The 23,236-nt window shown below is 38.3% G+C and overlaps 3 long non-coding RNA genes across 3 annotated transcripts; all 3 read left to right on the top strand.

Annotated features, from left to right (window-relative positions):
- Positions 1-5,523: 5,523 nt before the first annotated feature.
- On the top strand, positions 5,524-7,398 carry LOC137132649 (uncharacterized). Its single transcript, XR_010915163.1, has 4 exons — positions 5,524-5,660; positions 6,105-6,208; positions 6,590-6,742; positions 6,863-7,398. It is a non-coding gene; the product is annotated as an uncharacterized lncRNA (long non-coding RNA).
- Positions 7,399-8,503: 1,105 nt separating this feature from the next.
- On the top strand, positions 8,504-13,928 carry LOC137132641 (uncharacterized). The gene is made up of 3 exons (XR_010915160.1): positions 8,504-8,751; positions 9,411-9,546; positions 11,388-13,928. It is a non-coding gene; the product is annotated as an uncharacterized lncRNA (long non-coding RNA).
- Positions 13,929-15,313: 1,385 nt separating this feature from the next.
- On the top strand, positions 15,314-17,196 carry LOC137132642 (uncharacterized). Its single transcript, XR_010915161.1, has 4 exons — positions 15,314-15,450; positions 15,895-15,998; positions 16,381-16,533; positions 16,654-17,196. It is a non-coding gene; the product is annotated as an uncharacterized lncRNA (long non-coding RNA).
- Positions 17,197-23,236: the final 6,040 nt, after the last annotated feature.

The following is a 23,236-nucleotide window of genomic DNA, read 5'->3' as shown; positions in this document are numbered from 1 at the left end:
CTGGCAAATTAGCTCTAATAAAGTCCACATCTCAGCTGAGTTCAAAAAGATCTCATCCTAGTCCTCAGCCTCAGTCTCCTTTGCCTCATGTTTTGTCGCATTAATTTGGCAATGCAGCATCACATTCCCGTTCACACATTCACAGGAGCTTGATCCAATCTCCACCCCATTAGTATGCATCCAAAATTGCAGGCGAGTGGGTTTTGGAGTTGAAGCTGACATTATTCTCCACACAGTTTGTCCTGATCTTGGGAGGTGATTAGTCTCAGATCAGTATCAACATTAGTTTTTCCATCGGGCTTAAGAATAGTGTCTCTGACATCCAACAGCATGATCTGCTGTCCCTTTTTTCCCAGCAGAGGAGTTCTCCACTCTCTCAAGTTGCTGTGATGTTAGATGTTTAGGAGTTTGCTCTTCCGTGTTAATGTCTCATCTCAGCTTTTTGAATCCTTTGGTCGACACCATGCCAGGTCCGGCTGTCTGCTCCTGTTTAGATTATTAGCTCTTCCGTCACATGCTTTTATATTATTTATCTATCTGTGTCTAGCTTGTGTTGTACCTTGCACGAGACTGATAATTAGGGATTCTGGTTTTCATAGCATCTGGTCAACTCATGAGTTCAAACGATTATAGTTAAACAGTGCTTGTCCTTTACACTGTCACACACAGCCTGACTTATTTCCTATGTAAAAAAAGAGTGCATTGATTTAAAGCTCCCATAAAATTGAATGTCAGGCATCCAACTATTAGAACATGTGTAATGTTAATGCAGTAAACAGTAAAATTCTAAGACACTTTTCCCCATTTTGACAGACCATGTAGAGGGAAGCACCTGGAAAAGGATTGATGGAGCTTCACGGACTCGGAGTTTGGACTTAACTGTTTTTGCAGCACAAACTGCCTCTGAAATGAGCCACCTGTTGAATGAAGCCAAACAGGGCACATGTATACAAGGTCTATGCAAAAATCATTATTATTATTATTATTATTATTATTATTATTACTATTTAGAGTCCAGTTAGAAATTTTGTTTACATAAGTTATTTAAACTGATATACATCAACTTTATTGGGAGGTCTGAGAGCTTAGTTTTTCTATCATTTATATCAGACTACATTGTTTTGAAGAATCTAAAACAATATTACAGTAAGTACTGGCTAGTAAATGAGAGCATCGCTCATTTATTTCTAACATTGAATAAACAAGTGCTATTTCTATGCCTCACTCACATTAGAGCCCATTTTACATAAGAATTACACAAGTTACAATGTGTTTAAAAGCAGCATTCAAATGTTACAATAATCCTAAAAATACAGAAATACATTTATTTTAAAATGTAAATTGCTAAAAGTTCCAAATCTTAAATAATCTACATATTGACAGCACACAAAAATAAATAATTCAAGTCACACACAAAATGACAAAAGATTTTTGTTCATCTGAATGTTAAACAACAGTGAGTGTTTGTTCAAATTGTGTGTTTGCTTGAATCTAACAGTGACATCTTGTGGCCACGTTAGTTATGACTCTTTCTACAAATCCTCCAAAAGGTGCATCAGTGGTGGCAGAATGAATTTTACTTTGTTCTTCATTTATCTTCTCAGTGAATAAACTGAATAATTTATGAATAACTGTCTTCATTAAAGACGGCTAAACAGTAACAACATGTTCTCATGTTTCACTTCTTTATAGCTGTGGTGGATCTTAAAATAATGTTGCTTCCTCTGTTGGTACCGTTGTATCATTGACTGTATTCACAGGTCTTTTCTCTGTTCAGGTTCCAGGAGCTCAGAGAGGAGATTTCATGGAGCTGTTGTTCTCCAGGCTTTTGTCCTGTTGGCAATTATGTAACACATCACAACATTAGATGCAACTGCTCAATGTTGTGATGGACGGGGGTTCAGCATGTACAACCACATACACTGCAAGCTGTGATGACCCGTGTGGTTCGATACCCGTCTGTCAGGGCTGACTCCTGTCCACTAAGTGGTATTAATGTTACCATGCACAGAGAATCTGACTATGTCATCTCCGGCCTTTGGACGCCATTAGTGTTCAAACACAAGCATTTGCCTACATTGACAGGTTCATATGGAAAACTGTGTTTGCAGCAGTGTTTTCTGGGATTCTTTGTGTACTGTGGGTCTTGTACCTCACTGCTGTCACTCACTCATTTGAATCAGGCTGACATTTATACATGGTAAAACAAGACAAAACGTAACACTGCAAATCATAAATACAAAAATAAATACAAAAGCATACATATAACACAATATTACCAGTATAACCTGACTTTACAAGGATCTGTAACCATGAGATGGTGGGAGCTGCACCATTTCATAAACTCTTTTGGTAATAACGTGGTGTATCGACATATCTTCCTCTCTGTGTCAAAGCCTGAAAATAGCAGTGTTATCTTGAACCCTCAGTATCTGGTTGAAAGCATTTGTGTTCACACATCTATTTTTATGCAATGTAGAGCTCACACTCCCCTGAGCAACACCAGTACTGATCAGGTTAGAAAACAGAAATACAAATTAATAATAAAATGATTTACACTCATCTGTCCTAATTCCTTAAGTATTAGATAAGGTCGTATTGTATCAAATGCAGAATTAAAATCAATAAAAAGAAGGTGAGCATACGTAAGGATAAGACGAGTGAAGCTTTTTACAGAAAAAATGTCGGTGGTCTGGAATTGGTTTAGATCTTTTACGGATTTGACAGAGTCAGTAACTGCACATTGGAAACACACAGCTGCAAAGCTGAAGACACCTGCTGAAAGACACAGAGAAGAAGAAGAACAACCACAAGGGAATGAAGTAGAGCAATTAAGCATTTAAGTTGTGTCTACGTATGTACAAAACAATTGAGACATTCAAAGAAACAGTTGATTTAATTTAATTAAGTTTAAAATCTGCTCTGCTCTAATTTGGAAGACAAACAGGTTTATGGACATAAGTGCAGAGAGATGGATCAAACAGAGAACAATCGTGCTCTTCTCTTTGTCCAAGAGTTCAAATTCAGCATAGAAATGTCTCAAGTGCAGCAACACACATAGTGAAAGTCTGTTGTGTTTTTGTAGCTGGGTTGTCTTAATCACACATGTATTTTAGTGTGTCTTCTAATGAGCATTGCCCACTATCAAAACCACAAGGCCCATCACTTCCTCTTAGTATCTGAAACCAAAGTGTCTTTATCATTTACATGTACTGAGCTGCAAAGCTGACCAGAGCTCTGAGGCAGTTAACAAACCTGTGATCAATGGAGGAAATATATGTCAGTGTTGAACATGACAAGTCTGTTCGCTCAAGTCCTTCAACAAATCACACAGGTAAGAATGTTTAATTAGTTGCTGAGTGGAGATTAAATCTGTTTTAATCATATGTTATTTCTGATCTAAGACTGTGTTTACTGGTCTTTTTCTGTTCAGGTCCCAGGAGCTCAGACAGGAGACTTTATAAAACTATTGGTCTCTGTCTGGGGCTGATGAGTGTTTTCCTGGTGGCTGGACTCATCGTCCGCGGTGTCCACTGTGAGTCTGTGTTTTATAAGTTAATACCAGAGTCACTTTATGAGTTTCAGAATTATTGTCATATACTTTTACAAATTTAACTTTTAAGGTTTCTTACTTATGTTTTTGAATTTCAAAGCTTTTATGGCATTTTTAAATGTAAGAATTTAATTATTTTTAGAGTAAGTAGATTTGACTAAAAAGACAAAGTTTAGCAGGAAAAGTGGATGTAGCTGTTCAGCACCAGACAAACAACTTCACCTTCACTTCTTCTGTAATAGTATATTAGCATTATGCCTGAATGCAAATGTGTTTTATTATTTCAATGTCATCAACAGCATTTCTATATCAATATAGTCAATAGGTATCTTGCTATGTTTACAGAGTTGTACCATCAGAACAGGCAAAACAGGCAAATGTCTGATGCCTCAACCAAAAATGAGGAAAAGGCCCCAGTGGCCCCTCATTTTGGCACATTTAGCAAAGTCAGCAACAAATCCCCTTAAGCTTCCTGTAAAGGCTGTATACTGTGCTACACTGCTACTGAGGAGCCTCATTACACTTCTTTGCCCAGGACCCCCTGGTTAACCACTGTTTTTAATGCTTTTTTAAACGGGGCATAAGAGGAAAATCCAATTATTGAACTGTAGGATTAAAAGTTTAGGATTGTGGTGAAGATTTTTAGCATATGGAACTTAAATTATGGGCATCAGTTCATTATAAAGATTTAAAGATTTAAAGATTATACCAAAAGAAGAAGATAGCAAAGAATAAGACCTGGCTAAATAGTATGTAGTATTACATTATATGAATTCATGTGGTTTCAGATTATAACTCAGCACATGGTGTAGCTGCAGAACTCTCCAGCATCAAAGACAAGCTGACTGAACTTCTCCAGGACAGTAAGAACAAAGTGTCTTCACTGACTGAAGAGAGAGACCAGCTGAAAGCCAGACTCAATAAAACAGCAGAGAAACTGAACAAGTGTCAGAGTGAGTGAGTGTGGGCAGTGAGGGACAGGACATTTGATCTTTTAAGGATTTAGACTTGTGAACTGTTCACTATATGTTTAGGATTAAGGACACGTTCACATTCTGTGAGCACATTAAAATGATAAGATGTGAAGTAGCTTAAGTAGCTCCCAGCAGGACTCATGTGCTTAAAACTCGTAGATTTCACTTTAGTGTGTAACCTAACTGAACCGAGCACAGACGGGCTGATTGGTGGAGTTTATTGTTTATCAGTCTAGTTCTGTCAGTGACATAATGCATTAAAGTTGTGTTGTGAAAATTCTAAGAAAACACTGCTTTGTTCATGGTTTGCATATCCATAGTCCCAGATCTTCCATTTTCCCTTCTTTTCAAAGAAACTAGCTCTTATGATTACTGTATTATTGTTATTACAATTTTTTATTTTAGAAACAGACTATAAAACCCTATAATTTATCCCAGTGAAGATACAACTTTATGTCACTGTGAATGTTGCATTTCATATTAGAATGTGGGCTAACTTATCATATCATACACACAAAAACATACAGTTGTATTCATTCTGTATCTGAACAAAACAAATAAACATAATTTCTTTTGACAATGTTATAGAAATACAACTAAGAATAAATCATTTAAATAGTAAGTAGTATTACATTATATGAATTCATGTGGTTTCAGATGATAACTCAGCACAACGTGCAGCTGCAGAACTTTCCACCATCAAAACCAACCTGACTGAGCTTCTCCAGGACAGAATACCAGAGCAGAGTAAGTGAGTGTGGGCAGTGAGGGACAGGACATTTGATCTTGTCAAGGATTTAGACTTGTGAACTGTTCACTATATGTTTAGGATTAAGGACACGTTCACATTCTGTGAGCACATAAAAATGTTAAGATGTGAAGACACTTAAAACTCCTCTGTTTGCATGTTTTACTTCATACCATCTTTCTCTGGCAGTAGATGGAGTTGTGTCTTGATACATTTCTAATATCTATTGTTTTACGTTGCAGAGAAAACTTGTCTTGCAGGATGGATGATGTTCAGCTACTCCTGTTATCTCTTCTCCAATGACTCTGGTTCATGGACAAAAGGCAGAGAGGACTGCAGAAAGAGAGGAGCAGACCTGGTGGTCATTAACAGTGCTGAAGAACAGGTGCAGTGTGTCCAAACAAAGAATGATGAACATGATCAGGAATTTTTAGATATCTTTTACTAAAGTGACAATATGTAAAGTTATAGTTTTGCACAAAAATGCTTTCTCCAATTCACATGATGCTTTAATAGTTTCTTCTGCTAATTTCAGATGTAAAAATAATCATAATCATAAATAAATGAATCTGTACTTTATATTTTTATGCATTGTTGATGTTGCTGGCCAATCTAATAGTTATGCCACTATTATAATAAATGTGGATGATTTGGACATGAGGAAGAAATATGAGCATGTGATTGCTTTCTGAATCCACTGTATCATGAATGGAAGTGTTTCAGCTTTTTTGTGGATATGAATGTGTGTGTGCTGTGTCTTTGTGTCTCACTCCTGCTGGTTACAACTAAAATATAATTGCAGCGATTGTCTTTTGTTTCAATTGAACAGACATTTCTCTCAGCATTCACCAGAATTGGAACTTGGATTGGTTTGAGTGACAGAGAGAGAGAGGGGACCTGGAGATGGATCGATGGAACTACACTGACTTTTAAGTAAGACGGAATTAAGCTTCAATTTGTTTAAATCTAAATACATCTGGAAATAATGTTTGTTTGGTCCAACACAACTGAAACACGTGAGTGAAAAGAGACAAACAGATAAAAGAGATTAAATAGAACATAGTAGGCATAAAAGGGAAATAAGACATAAAAGCTCAAGTTAGCATTTGGCTCTGAACACCACTGACTGGAGACTCTCAGAGCTGCTAGAATGACTGCTGACACACTTCCTGTCTGTTTCAGTACTGTTGGCTCTGACTGCACCACTGATGTCATAACATTTAATAAGTTATCAGCATAGAGACCATCAAGAGTCTTTTTATGTCAGATATTCACAACTTCACCATTGTTTTTTTTCGTTCATTGACTGGTTAGATACTGGGATGTGAAGCAGCCCGATAATCTTCTTAAATATTCGACTGATGGAGAAGACTGTGCAGAAATTAATGTTCAAAAAGGTCACAAGTGGAATGACCTGTCCTGTGGACATTCTCTTAAATGGATCTGTGAGAAAGAAGTGTAACACTGGTAAATGTTTTGACATCATACATATGGAAATGTTTCATATAAAACATGAATATGCTCTGTCAAGGCCTGTGTGTTTGTGTGCTTTGCTTATTATTGTTCAAACTCTGTCTCCCTCTGTAGGTGGCTGCTCTTCCTCTCTGTCATTGTCTCACCCTGGACTGATGCTGTGGATGGATGCACAGCTGCCTGCACTTGCTGCTGATTAGTATGAACCTTCTTAAACCTGCCTCAGAGCAGACTCTGTCTGTGTTCTGTCAGCTCCCACAGTCCGAACTGTCAGGTTTATCCTCTTTCCTCTGCAGTACTCAGACCTGAACTGTTTACCCTCTAATGTGCTCTGCCTTGTTTAGTTGACTTTCATATAGTACTGGACCCCTGAGTTTGTCAGCTTTATCCCTCATCCCTCCTTTTGTTGTATTTTGTATTAATATTTCTCTCTGTGAGGTGTTTTTAGTTTGAGCAGTCAGCCTTTTTTTTCTCCAATTGTCCTAATTAAACTTAATTTACTTCCTTTCCTCAGCCTGTGTGTGTTTGTGTGCTCATTCTGCTTTTGGGTCGAGGTCTGACTTACAGTAATATATCTTGTCCCTGTGCACCTGTTTCATTTATATACAAACATGTTCTGTGTTGAAAGATCATCTCATGCAAAGTAAAAACTCCATAAGAACAACACTTCTAGTTTTGTGATTTCTTCCACATTGATGATACTCTGAATACATGGTAATGCCTAATAATACAACCCAGCAAACATGTCAGTCGGTAAATAAAAGGTCAAATAGTTGGGAAATAAGGTTTTTTAATATTTAATCAGCCTGGATTCATTTGCCAGAACATATTCAGCTCAATCTGCCACATACAAAGGACTAAAAAATAGACAACAAGTTATTATTGTAGCATTATGACACAGGTCCTTAACATGTATACAAACACAATAGACTAATCAGAGAATCCATTTCTGCATTTCATCTATTTCTTCTCTGCCATGGCAAAAATGACAATATCTGGTCTTAGACACCTCAAGTGTAATCAGTAAAGAAGCTTCAACATCCAGGACGTCTTTTAGGGTTTTATTATCTTGCAAGAGAAAAGTACATCGACAGTATCAATTCTCCATCCTATGCAGTTCTAAACTTCATACATCACACATTAGAACCTTTTTAGAACCTTCTGTTGCTGGGCAGAACATTCTCCACCCTCAGGCTCTGGCTCCCAGCTCTTTTCTCCTTTTATGGAACCTTTTCCCTTTCCAGCACTTTGATAAGCACCTGTGAGCATGAAGTGACTCTGGGTCACTGCAGTGTGGGATGGTCTGCTGTTAGACAGTAAATGACCTTGGAGCAGTTCTGCAAACACTTTGACACAAAACATGTATATGAGACAAAATTTGAACAATATTTCAAAAGTACAGTGAGTACAAGTTGCCATTATAACTTGGTAAGATGCTAAGAGTAAAATGCAATAATTTAATCATACTTGATTTTCCATCACAATTCCCTCCTTTTGATTACATTTTAATCACAAGACACAACAGAAGTCAAATGAAATGTATAAATTGCAAGCACAACAAGTGTAGAAGTAAGCAATAAAAATATAACAGGTTTATAACAAATATATACCAAATCTGTTACTGTAATATTTGTGTGTAAAATAATGTGCAAATGTTTTCACTCAAATAACTAACTCTAAATGTCTAATAATCTGAGAAAACACTTAGGTTATAAGCAAAAGTGCTGGAAAGCCTCACAATTGTGATTTTATCGGTGGAATTTTGCTACTGTTCTTCAGTCTGCAAGATTTGTGTGCGCGTAAACCGATTAGTGTGTATTGGAGGTTTTGTTTGCCCTCAGCTCGGGCTCCCAGGCTCAGCCTTACAGGCGCAGTACGGTTCAGCTCACAGTTTGCCTTACAGTCCGCGCTCAGGCTTAGTGAAGAACACATGAAGCTCTGAGGCCGGTCAGTAAAGCCAGTGCTCGACGGAGGAGCGCAGAGCCGCCTCCACAGTCCCTCAGGTGAGTCTCACCTTTACCTGTCTTTGTGGTGTTTTGCTCTTGACTTTGTCCTGCTCAGCCAAACAGTGTTTCTAGTGTTTCTGTACTGTTAGCTACAGCAGATAACGTTAGCCGATGCAGGCAGGTCAACAGCTACAGCTAGTGTAGCTAACAGCTAACAAACAGTGGGAGCTAACTTTACACTAAAAGTGCTGTTCAGTGGGAACTGGACTGGTGCTTGAACAAGACTTTCAGAGGACAGAGGACACGTAATACATGTAATATGATTAAATTAGCTTTCTAGCCATTGCTGCATAGAGTAACAGTACTGCAATACACAACTATACATATCCATTATATTTTCATAGTATTTGTATGTGATAGGCACAGATACAAATACACCAATGTTAACCTTTCTGCATTTCAATCTGGTTTACTGACTGTAGCTCCTCTATTCCACCTGGGAAACAGCCTTTTTACATATATGTACAGACATGTATCATTCATTGTGTCCAAGAGGGACATGTGATCACGAGGCTACAGGCTAAACAGACTTGTGTGTAGCTGGAGGGTTTGTTGACTTGTGTTCTTTTTTTTAAATAAATGTATTAAGCTTTGGTTTGTGGATGCAGATTGTTCACCAAAATGTTTAACGGAAGTGATTTGTGTCCTGTTTGTAGTCGGTTCGTTCATGGGAAAGCTGATGCAGAAACTTGCTCACCCTGACATCGTCATCATGGAGGACGAATTACTGAGGCTGCGCACAACTGCACCTTATAAACTGGTGATAACCAACCAGGATACAACCAGCAACAGGTTAGACAGTATAGTACAGTACAGCCTGCAACTTGTCCAGTCACACACTTTAATGGTTTTGCCTGTGTGGTTTATCATATTTAACATGAAAGAATATTAAAGCACTGGCTTTAGGCTCTTTTATTGAATTCACATTCACACTGGTTCATACACACAGCTAATGCTGCCAGGGAGTTTGTTACGGCCCACCAGGGATGACCTTCTCCTCCAGGGTCACCTGACCTCAGTCCAGCTGTACAGGTGTATGAAGGCAGATGGTTAATGCTGTGGATAAAGCATCAGTCAGACAGGCAAAAAGACTCTAATACTCTCCCATCTTTCTCCTCCTTAGCAACAGTTCAGGGATAAACATCATATCCTGTTTTCAACCTCTATCTTGCCAAAAATTCTATGCCCCTACTGTTTTCAACAGAATCGCCTGGAAATGTTTAATTCTGGGACAAACGCCAGGTTCTCCTGACCTGTTCCATTGTTACTGACGCACACACATTTCCCATGTACTGAAGAAACACCATATATGATAATACAACTTCCAAGTACTCCTTCATTCATACATGTAATACAGTTTATATTATATTATACATGAACTCTAATATGTAAACTCTAACCACTACAGTCCCTCCTCCTGTAGTAGACGAGACTACGTAACACTTCAAAGCAAACAAGTAAAACAGAAACAAGTTTACAGACCATAAACCTGCCTCATATTAGAATCAGACCATCATCCTGTCAGATTAATAACAGTCTGGGCCTTGTAAGCTAAATTACTAGTAGTTAATTAGAGTTAACAAATGTCATTGATAACAAAATGAAAAACAGATGAAGGATTGAAAAATAACAAAACAACAGTGCAATATCCTTCAATCCACTCTGTTCTGTATCCAGTAATTTCTATCAAGGTTCCCCAAAAACCTTGTCGTTATTTTTTTAACTGCGATCAGTTAAGGAGCTTTGGCTAATTTAAATGAATTTAATTTCAGTACTAAATATTAGCGTGCAATAAGGTCAACACACAGACATTGATGTATCTGGCAAATTAGCTCTAATAAAGTCCACATCTCAGCTGAGTTCAAAAAGATCTCATCCTAGTCCTCAGCCACAGTCTCCTTTGCCTCATGTTTTGTCGCATTAATTTGGCAATGCAGCATCACATTCCCGTTCACACATTCACAGGAGCTTGATCCAATCTCCACCCCATTAGTATGCATCCAAAATTGCAGGCGAGTGGGTTTTGGAGTTGAAGCTGACATTATTCTCCACACAGTTTGTCCTGATCTTGGGAGGTGATTAGTCTCAGATCAGTATCAACATTAGTTTTTCCATCGGGCTTAAGAATAGTGTCTCTGACATCCAACAGCATGATCTGCTGTCCCTTTTTTCCCAGCAGAGGAGTTCTCCACTCTCTCAAGTTGCTGTGATGTTAGATGTTTAGGAGTTTGCTCTTCCGTGTTAATGTCTCATCTCAGCTTTTTGAATCCTTTGGTCGACACCATGCCAGGTCCGGCTGTCTGCTCCTGTTTAGATTATTAGCTCTTCCGTCACATGCTTTTATATTATTTATCTATCTGTGTCTAGCTTGTGTTGTACCTTGCACGAGACTGATAATTAGGGATTCTGGTTTTCATAGCATCTGGTCAACTCATGAGTTCAAACGATTATAGTTAAACAGTGCTTGTCCTTTACACTGTCACACACAGCCTGACTTATTTCCTATGTAAAAAAAGAGTGCATTGATTTAAAGCTCCCATAAAATTGAATGTCAGGCATCCAACTATTAGAACATGTGTAATGTTAATGCAGTAAACAGTAAAATTCTAAGACACTTTTCCCCATTTTGACAGACCATGTAGAGGGAAGCACCTGGAAAAGGATTGATGGAGCTTCACGGACTCGGAGTTTGGACTTAACTGTTTTTGCAGCACAAACTGCCTCTGAAATGAGCCACCTGTTGAATGAAGCCAAACAGGGCACATGTATACAAGGTCTATGCAAAAATCATTATTATTATTATTATTATTATTATTATTATTATTATTATTATTATTACTATTTAGAGTCCAGTTAGAAATTTTGTTTACATAAGTTATTTAAACTGATATACATCAACTTTATTGGGAGGTCTGAGAGCTTAGTTTTTCTATCATTTATATCAGACTACATTGTTTTGAAGAATCTAAAACAATATTACAGTAAGTACTGGCTAGTAAATGAGAGCATCGTTCATTTATTTCTAATATTGAATAAACAAGTGCTATTTCTATGCCTCACTCACATTAGAGCCCATTTTACATGAGAATTACACAAGTTACAATGTTTTTAAAAGCATCTTTCAAATGTTACAATAATCTTAAAAATACAGAAATACATTTATTTTAAAATGTAAATTGCTAAAAGTTCCAAATCTCAAATAATCTACATATTTACAGCACACAAAAATAAATGATTCAAGTCACACAAAACATGACAAAAGATTTTTGTTCATCTGTTATCATGAATGTTAAACAACAGTGAGTGTTTGTTCAAATTGTGTGTTTGCTTGAATCTAACAGTGACATCTTGTGGCCACGTTAGTTATGACTCTTTCTCCAAATCCTCCTAAAGGTTCATCAGTGGTGGCAGATTGAATTTTGCTTTGTTCTTCATTTATCTTAATAGTGAATAAACTGAATAATTTATGAATAACTGTCTTCATTAAAGACGGCTAAACAGTAACAACATGTTCTCATGTTTCACTTCTTTATAGCTGTGGTGTGTCTTCAAATAATGTTGCTTCCTCTGTTGGTACCTTTGTATCATTGGCTGTATTCACAGGTCTTTTCTCTGTTCAGGTCCCAGGAGCTCAGAGAGGAGATTTCATGGAGCTGTTGTTCTCCAGGCTTTTGTCCTGTTGGCAATTATGTAACACATCACAACATTAGATGCAACTGCTCAATGTTGTGATGGACGGGTGTTCAGCATGTACAACCACATACACTGCCAGCTGTGATGACCCGTGTGGTTCGATACCCGTCTGTCAGGGCTGACTCCTGTCCACTAAGTGGTATTAATGTTACCATGCACAGAGAATCTGACTATGTCATCTCCGGCCTTTGGACGCCATTAGTGTACAAACACAAGCATTTGCCTACATTGACAGGTTCATATGGAAAACTGTGTTTGCAGCAGTGTTTTCTGGGATTCTTTGTGTACTGTGGGTCTTGTACCTCACTGCTGTCACTCACTCATTTGAATCAGGCTGACATTTATACATGGTAAAACAAGACAAAACGTAACACTGCAAATCATAAATACAAAAATAAATACAAAAGCATACATATAACACAATATTACTAGTATAACCCTAACTTTACTATGGTCTGTGACCATGAGATGGTGGGAGCTGCACTATTTCATAAACTCTTTTGGTAATAATGTGGTGTATCGACATATCTTCCTCTCTGTGTCAGAGCCTGAAAATAGCAGTGTTATCTTGAAATTGCAGTATGTGGTTGAAAGCATTGGTGTTCACACATTTATTTTTATGCAATGTAGAGCTCACACTCCCCTGAGCAACACCAGTACTGATCAGGTTAGAAAACAGAAACACAAATTAATAATAAAATGATTTACACTCATCTGTCCTAATTCCTTAAGTATTAGATAAGGTCGTATTGTATCAAATGCAGAATTAAAATCAATAAAAAGAAGGTGAGCATACGTAAGGATAAGACGAGTGAAGCTTTTTACAGAAAAAATGTCGGTGGTCTGGAATTGGTTTAGATCTTTTACGGATTTGACAGAGTCAGTAACTGCACATTGGAAACACACAGCTGCAAAGCTGAAGACACCTGCTGAAAGACACAGAGAAGAAGAAGAACAACCACAAGGGAATGAAGTAGAGCAATTAAGCATTTAAGTTGTGTCTACGTATGTACAAAACAATTGAGACATTCAAAGAAACAGTTGATTTAATTTAATTAAGTTTAAAATCTGCTCTGCTCTAATTTGGAAGACAAACAGGTTTATGGACATAAGTGCAGAGAGATGGATCAAACAGAGAACAATCGTGCTCTTCTCTTTGTCCAAGAGTTCAAATTCAGCATAGAAATGTCTCAAGTGCAGCAACACACATAGTGAAAGTCTGTTGTGTTTTTGTAGCTGGGTTGTCTTAATCACACATGTATTTTAGTGTGTCTTCTAATGAGCATTGCCCACTATCAAAACCACAAGGCCCATCACTTCCTCTTAGTATCTGAAACCAAAGTGTCTTTATCATTTACATGTACTGTGCTGCAAAGCTGACCAGAGCTCTGAGGCAGTTAACAAACCTGTGATCAATGGAGGAAATATATGTCAATGTTGAATATGACAAGTCTGTTTACTCAAGTCCTTCAACAAATCAGACAGGTAAGAATGTTTAATTAGTTGCTGAGTGGAGATTAAATCTGTTTTAATCATATGTTATTTCTGATCTAAGACTGTGTTTACGGGTCTTTTTCTGTTCAGGTCCCAGGAGCTCAGACAGGAGACTTTATAAAGCTGTTGGTCTCTGTCTGGGGCTGCTGAGTGTTTTCCTGTTGGCTGGACTCATCGTCCTCGGTGTCCACTGTGAGTCTATGTTTTATAAGTTAATACCAGAGTCACTTTATGAGTTTCAGAATTATTGTCATATACTTTACAAATTTAACTTTTAAGGTTTCTTACTTATGTTTTTGAATTTCAAAGCTTTTATGGCATTTTTAAATGTAAGAATTTAATTATTTTTAGAGTAAGTAGATTTGACTAAAAAGACAAAGTTTAGCGGGAAAAGTGGATGTAGCTGTTCAGCACCAGACAAACAACTTCACCTTCACTTCTTCTGTAATAGTAAATTAGCATTATGCGTTTTTGTGTTTTATTATTTCAATGTCATCAACAGCATTTCTATATCAATATAGTCAATAGGTATATTGCTATGTTTACAGAGTTGTACCATCAGAACAGGCAAAACAGGCAAATGTCTGATGCCTCAACCAAAAATGAGGAAAAGGCCCCAGTGGCCCCTCATTTTGGCACATTTAGCAAAGTCAGCAACAAATCCCCTTAAGCTTCCTGTAAAGGCTCCACTGCTACTGAGGAGCTTCATTACACTTCTTTGCCCAGGACCCCCTGGTTAACCACTGTTTTTAATGCTTTTTTAAACGGGGCATAAGAGGAAAATCCACTTATTGAACTGTAGGATTAAAAGTGTAGGATTGTGGTGAATATTTTTACCATATGGAACTTAAATGGGCATCAGTTCATTATAAAGATTTAAAGATTATAAAGATAGCAAAGAATCAGACCTGGCTAAATAGTATGTGGTATTACATTATATGAATTCATGTGGTTTCAGATGATAACTCAGCACAACGTGCAGCTGCAGAACTCTCCAGCATCAAAACCAACCTGACTGAACTTCTCCAGGACAGTAAGAACAAAGTGTCTTCACTGACTGAAGAGAGAGACCAGCTGAATACCAGACTCAATAAAACAGCAGAGGAACTGAACAAGTGTCAGAGTGAGTGAGTGTGGGCAGTGAGGGACAGGACATTTGATCTTGTCAAGGATTTAGACTTGTGAACTGTTCACTATATGTTTAGGATTAAGGACATGTTCACATTCTGTGAGCACATTAAAATGTTAAGATGTGAAGACACTTCAAACTCCTCTGTTTGCATGTTTTACTTCATACCATCTTTCTCTGGCAGTAGATGGAGTTGTGTCTTGATACATTTCTAATATCTATTGTTTTACGTTGCAGAGAAAACTTGTCCTGCAGGATGGATGATGTTCGTCTACTCCTGTTATCTCCTGTCCACTGAGTCTGGTTCATGGACAAAAGGCAGAGAGGACTGCAAAAAGAGAGGAGCAGACCTGGTGGTCATTAACAGTGCTGAAGAACAGGTGCAGTGTGTCCAAACAAAGAATGATGAACATGATCAGGAATTTTTAGATATCTTTTACTAAAGTGACAATATGTAAAGTTATAGTTTTGCACAAAAATGCTTTCTCCAATTCACATGATGCTTTAATAGTTTCTTCTGCTAATTTCAGATGTAAAAATAATCATAATCATAAATAAATGAATCTGTACTTTATATTTTTATGCATTGTTGATGTTGCTGGCCAATCTAATAGTTATGCCACTATTATAATAAATGTGGATGATTTGGACATGAGGAAGAAATATGAGCATGTGATTGCTTTCTGAATCCACTGTATCATGAATGGAAGTGTTTCAGCTTTTTTGTGGATATGAATGTGTGTGTGCTGTGTCTTTGTGTCTCACTCCTGCTGGTTACAACTAAAATATAATTGCAGCGATTGTCTTTTGTTTCAATTGAACAGACATTTCTCTCAGCATTCACCAGAATTGGAACTTGGATTGGTTTGAGTGACAGAGAGAGAGAGGGGACCTGGAGATGGATCGATGGAACTCCACTGACTTTTAAGTAAGACAGAAATATGCTTCACTTTGTTTAAATCTAAATACATCTGGAAATGATGTGTGTTTGGTCCAATACAACTGAAACACGTGAGTGAAAATAAGCAAACAGATAAAAGAGATTAAATAGAACATAGTAGGCATAAAAGGGAAATAAGACATAAAAGCTCAAGTTAGCATTTGGCTCTGAACACCACTGACTGGAGACTCTCAGAGCTGCTAGAATGACTGCTGACACACTTCCTGTCTGTTTCAGTACTGTTGGCTCTGACTGCACCACTGCTGTCATAACATTTAATAAGTTATCAACATAGAGACCATCAAGAGTCTTTTTATGTCAGATATTCACAATTTCAGGATTTTTATTTTTTTGTTCATTGACTGGTTAGATACTGGGATGTGAAGCAGCCCGATAATCTTCTTAAATATTCGACTGATGGAGAAGACTGTGCAGAAATTAATGTTCAAAAAGGTCACAAGTGGAATGACCTGTCCTGTGGACATTCTCTTAAATGGATCTGTGAGAAAGAAGTGTAACACTGGTAAATGTTTTGACATCATACATATGGAAATGTTTCATATAAAACATGAATATGCTCTGTCAAGGCCTGTGTGTTTGTGTGCTTTGCTTATTATTGTTCTAACTCTGTCTCCCTCTGTAGGTGGCTGCTCTTCCTCCCTGTCATTGTCTCACCCTGGACTGATGCTGTGGATGGATGCACAGCTGCCTGCACTTGCTGCTGATTAGTATGAACCTTCTTAAACCTGCCTCAGAGCAGACTCTGTCTGTGTTCTGTCAGCTCCCACAGTCCGAACTGTCAGGTTTATCCTCTTTCCTCTGCAGTACTCAGACCTGAACTGTTTACCCTCTAATGTGCTCTGCCTTGTTTAGTTGACTTTCATATAGTACTGGACCCCTGAGTTTGTCAGCTTTATCCCTCATCCCTCCTTTTGTTGTATTTTGTATTAATATTTCTCTCTGTGAGGTGTTTTTAGTTTGAGCAGTCAGCCTTTGTTTTCTCCAATTGTCCTAATTAAACTTAATTTACTTCCTTTCTTCAGCCTGTGTGTGTTTGTGTGCTCATTCTGCTTTTGGGTCGAGGTCTGACTTACAGTAATATATCTTGTCCCTGTGCACCACCTGTTTCATTTACATACAAACATGTTCTCTGTTGAAAAATCATCTCATGCAAAGTAAAAACTCCATAAGAACAACACTTCTAGTTTTGTGATTTCTTCCACATTGATGATACTCTGAATACATGGTAATGCCTAATAATACAACCCAGCAAACATGTCAGTCGGTAAATAAAAGGTCAAATAGTTGGGAAATAAGGTTTTTTAATATTTAATCAGCCTGGATTCATTTGCCAGAACATATTCAGCTCAATCTGTCACATACAAAGGACTAAAAAAATAGACAACAAGTTATTATTGTAGCATTATGACACAGGTCCTTAACATGTATACAAACACAATAGACTAATCAGAGAATCCATTTCTGCATTTCATCTATTTCTTCTCTGCCATGGCAAAAATGACAATATCTGGTCTTAGACACCTCAAGTGTAATCAGTAAAGAAGCTTCAACATCCAGGACGTCTTTTAGGGTTTTATTATCTTGCAAGAGAAAAGTACATCGACAGTATCAATTCTCCATCCTATGCAGTTCTAAACTTCATACATCACACATTAGAACCTTTTTAGAACCTTCTGTTGCTGGGCAGAACATTCTCCACCCTCAGGCTCTGGCTCCCAGCTCTTTTCTCCTTTTATGGAACCTTTTCCCTTTCCAGCACTTTGATAAGCACCTGTGAGCATGAAGTGACTCTGGGTCACTGCAGTGTGGGATGGTCTGCTGTTAGACAGTAAATGACCTTGGAGCAGTTCTGCAAACACTTTGACACAAAACATGTATATGAGACAAAATTTGAACAATATTTCAAAAGTACAGTGAGTACAAGTTGCCATTATAACTTGGTAAGATGCTAAGAGTAAAATGCAATCATTTAATCATACTTGATTTTCCATCACAATTCCGTCCTTTTGATTAAATTTTAATCACAAGACACAACAGAAGTCAAATGAAATGTATAAATTGCAAGCACAAGTGTAGAAGTAAGCAATAAAAATATAACAGGTTTATAACAAATATATAACAAATCTGTGACTGTAATATTTGTGTGTAAAATAATGTGCGAATGTATTCACTCAAATAACTAACTGTAAATGTCTAATAATCTGACAAAACACTTAGGTTAAAAGTAAAAGTGCTGGAAAGCCTCACAATTGTGATTTTATCGGTGGAATTTTGCTACTGTTCTTCAGTCTGCAAGATTTGTGAGCGCGTAAACCGATTAGTCTGCAGTGGAAGTTTTGTTTGCCCTCAGCTCGGACTCCCAGGCTCAGCCTTACCGGCAGAGTACGGTTCAGCTCACAGTTTGCCTTACAGTCCGCGCTCAGGCTTAGTGAAGAACACGTGAAGCTCCGAGGTCGGTCAGTAAAGCCAGTGCTGAAGGGAGGAGCGCAGAGCCGCCTCCAAAGTCCCTCAGGTAAGTCTCACCTTTACCTGTGTCTGAGTCGCCGTGGTGTTTTGCTCTTGACTTTGTCCTGCTCAGCCAAACAGTGTTTCTAGTGTTTCTGTACTGTTAGCTACAGCAGATAACGTTAGCCGATGCAGGCAGGTCAACAGCTACAGCTAGTGTAGCTAACAGCTAACAAACAGTGGGAGCTAACTTTACACTAAAAGTGCTGTTCAGTGGGAACTGGACTGGTGCTTGGACAAGACATTCAGAGGACAGAGGACACATCTTGGAGATCTACACGCTGAAGTCCAGGTTCCACTGAACAGCACTTTGGGATAACCATGACCTGGATGACTGAGAATCCTCACAGACCGGCAACTTTACTGGTTTTTACAACATGATCGTCTGTTGTGCAGCTCACCGGGTTTTAACTACAGTGTCACGTCCAGTGAACAGATCTGAGTTAAGTCAACCTGCTTATTGCAGCTTTTATGGCCGTTAACTCATCACTGAGTCTTTGCAAACATGTCGCTCAGCAAAATGAACCTTACATCCAAAATGCTGTAATCAAAAAACGTCATATTACAACATCAAGAAAACTCAGGCGTCACAGACGGAAAAATATTAACAACATGTGACTTTACAACTCTTATATTTCCTTTTATTTGCTTCAGAGTAACAGTACTGCAATACACAACTATACATATTCATTATATTTTCATAGTATTTGTATGTGATAGGCACAGATACAAATACACCAATGTTAACCTTTCTGCATTTCAAAACTGGTTTACTGACTGTAGCTCCTCTATTCCACCTGGGAAACAGCCTTTTTACATATATGTACAGACATGTATCATTCATTGTGTCCAAGAGGGACATGTGATCACGAGGCTACAGGCTAAACAGACTTGTGTGTAGCTGGAGGGTTTGTTGACTTGTGTTCTTTTTTTTAAATAAATGTATTAAGCTTTGGTTTGTGGATGCAGATTGTTCACCAAAATGTTTAACGGAAGTGATTTGTGTCGTGTTTGTAGTCGGTTCGTTCATGGGAAAGCTGATGCAGAAACTTGCTCACCCTGACATCGTCATCATGGAGGACGAATTACTGAGGCTGCGCACAACTGCACCTTATAAACTGGTGATAACCAACCAGGATACAACCAGCAACAGGTTAGACAGTATAGTACAGTACAGCCTGAAACTTGTCCAGTCACACACTTTAATGGTTTTGCCTGTGTGGTTTATCATATTTAACATGAAAGGACATTAAAGCACTGGCTTTAGGCGCTTTTATTGAATTCACATTCACACTGGTTCATACACACAGCTAATGCTGCCAGGGAGTTTGTTACGGCCAACCAGGGATGACCTTCTCCTCCAGGGTCACCTGACCTCAGTCCAGCTGTACAGGTGTATGAAGGCAGATGGTTAATGCTGTGGATAAAGCATCAGTCAGACAGGCAAAAAGGCAAAAAGACTCTAATACTCTCCCATCTTTCTCCTCCTTAGCAACAGTTCAGGGATAAACATCATATCCTGTTTTCAACCTCTATCTTGCCAAAAATTCTATGCCCCTACTGTTTTCAACAGTAGCACACACATTTCCCATGTACTGAAAAACGCCATATATAATAATACAACTTCCAAGTACTCCTTCATTCCTACATGTAATACAGTTTATATTATACATGAACTCTAATATTTAATGTCTAACCACTACAGTCCCTCCTCCCTTAGTCGACGAGACTACGTAACACTTCAAAGCAAACAAGTAAAACAGAAACAAGTTTACAGACCATAAACCTGCCTCATATTAGAATCAGACCATCATCCTGTCAGATTAATAACAGTCTGGGCCTTGTAAGCTAAATTACTAGTAGTTAATTAGAGTTAACAAATGTCATTGATAACAAAATGAAAAACAGATGAAGGATTGAAAAATAATCACCTCAGAGTCTCAAAAGGCAACTCTCTCACCGTACAACAATCTCCTCAATTTTAACTATTCACAATTGTCAAAAAACTTCAAATGTGTAAATTCTTTAAAAAACAGTTCAAGTAAGATCATTTCATATGAATTAATTTAATTTCCCTTCACTGCAAGTTCAGGCAAAAAACCCTGTTTCAGGTGAAATTCCGGGACAATCCAGACCCAGAGAACACAGACGGAAAAAACCCAATTAAGGGAAAAACATCTTTATGGACTCAATGTGAACAATCGCCACTGGTGGCTTGCAGGGATCCTGATTTCAAAACAAAAGCAGACATGAGAATCATAAACACTCAGCAAGTAATGTAGATGCTCAGACCTAAACCAAAAATCTGTATTCATGTATGTATGTGAAATAAGCATGTAGTCAGGATATAAGTGAGTAAATAACAAGTTAATGACTGATTTCCATCTTATTTATGCCACATGAACATGTAGTGTCAGAGTCCACTGTCCATTGATCAGCTCCCTCTGATGCTTCGCACTCTTCATCATCATCTTCTGTTCTCCTCCGCTCAACGGTTGAACAACAGTGCAATATCCTTCAATCCACTCTGTTCTGTATCCAGTAATTTCTATCAAGGTTCCCCAAAAACCTTGTCGTTAATTTTTTTAACTGCGATCAGTTAAGGAGCTTTGGCTAATTTAAATTAATTTAATTTCAGTCCTAAATATTAGCGTGCAATAATGTCAACACACAGACATTGATGTATCTGGCAAATTAGCTCTAATAAAGTCCACATCTCAGCTGAGTTCAAAAAGATCTCATCCTAGTCCTCAGCCACAGTCTCCTTTGCCTCATGTTTTGTCGCATTAATTTGGCAATGCAGCATCACATTCCCGTTCACACATTCACAGGAGCTTGATCCAATCTCCACCCCATTAGTATGCATCCAAAATTGCAGGCGAGTGGGTTTTGGAGTTGAAGCTGACATTATTCTCGACACAGTTTGTCCTGATCTTGGGAGGTGATTAGTCTCAGATCAGTATCAACATTAGTTTTAGTTTTAGTGTCTCTGACATCAAACAGCATGATCTGCTGTCTTTTTTTCCCAGCAGAGGAGTTCTCCACTCTCTCAAGTTGCTGTGATGTTAGATGTTTAGGAGTTTGCTCTTCCGTGTTCATGTCTCTTCTCAGCTTTTTGAATCCTTTGGTCGACACCATGCCAGGTCCGGCTGTCTGGTCCTGTTTAGATTATTAGCTCTTCCGTCACATGCTTTTATATTATTTATCTATCTGTGTCTAACTTGTGTTGTACCTTGCACGAGACTGATAATTAGGGATTCTGGTTTTCATAGCATCTGGTCAACTCATGAGTTCAAAGGATTATAGTTAAACAGTGCTTGTCCTTTACACTGTCACACACAGCCTGACTTATTTCCTATGTACAAAAGAGTGCATTGATTTAAAGCTCCCATAAAATTGAATGTCAGGCATCCAACTATTTGAACATGTGTAATGTTAATGCAGTAAACAGTAAAATTCTAAGACACTTTTTCCCATTTTGACTGACCATGTAGAGGGAAGCACCTGGAAAAGGATTGATAGTGACATCTTGTGGCCACGTTAGTTATGACTCTTTCTCCTACTACTCTCCTTTCGGCTTATTCCGTGAGTTCAGTGTCGCCACAGCGATCATTGTCCGCAATTTCTACCGGGTTGGACCGGCACTGCACAGCTGGGGAGGGGAATGGGCTGTTAGGGGTTCAGTGTCTTGCCCAGGGACACTTCAACATATAGCCAGGTCCGCGAATCGACGACTGCCTTTACCAACTGAGCTACAGTCGCCCCCAGTTATGACTCTTTATCCAAATCCTCCTAAAGGTGCATCAGTGGTGGCAGAATGAATTTTACTTTGTTCTTCATTTATCTTCCTAGTGAATAAACTGAATAATTTATGAATAACTGTCTTCATTAAAGACGGATAAACAGTAACATGTTCTCATGTTTCACTTCTTTATAGCTGTGGTGGGTCTTAAAATAATGTTGTTTGTAGAAGATTGCTCACCATCGAAACTAGTCACTTCCTCTAAAGCTCAGTTTCCTCAATGATTGAAACAAACTTTCATCATTTACAATTTACTGCAGTTAGCGCTGCAGAACTTCTAGTAAGAGCTCAACACCTTATGATTAATGGAAGAAATATATGAATGTTGACTATGGTTAGTTTGTTCACTCAAGACAACAAATCAATAAATCAGACAGGTAACAATGTCCAATCAGAAATCTCTTCACACTGAGTGAACTGTTATCCTCTGTTGGTACCTTTGTATCATTGACTGTACTCACAGGTCTTTTCTCTGTTCAGGTTCCAGGAGCTCAGAGAGGAGATTTCATGGAGCTGTTGTTCTCCAGGCTTTTGTCCTGTTGGCAATTATGTAACACATCACAACATTAGATGCAACTGCTCAATGTTGTGATGGACGGGTGTTCAGCATGTACAACCACATACACTGCCAGCTGTGATGACCCGTGTGGTTCGATACCCGTCTATCAGGGCTGACTCCTGTCCACTAAGTGGTATTAATGTTACCATGCACAGAGAATCTGACTATGTCATCTCCGGCCTTTGGACGCCATTAGTGTACAAACACAAGCATTTGCCTACATTGACAGGTTCATATGGAAAACTGTGTTTGCAGCAGTGTTTTCTGGGATTCTTTGTGTACTGTGGGTCTTGTACCTCACTGCTGTCACTCACTCATTTGAATGAGGCTGACATTTAT

This window comes from Channa argus, chromosome 9, assembly GCF_033026475.1.
Source record: "Channa argus isolate prfri chromosome 9, Channa argus male v1.0, whole genome shotgun sequence".
In the NCBI taxonomy this organism is placed as follows: Eukaryota; Metazoa; Chordata; class Actinopteri; order Anabantiformes; family Channidae; genus Channa; species Channa argus.
Note: the sequence above shows the minus strand (reverse complement) of the source record. Positions and strands in the feature narration are given on the sequence as shown.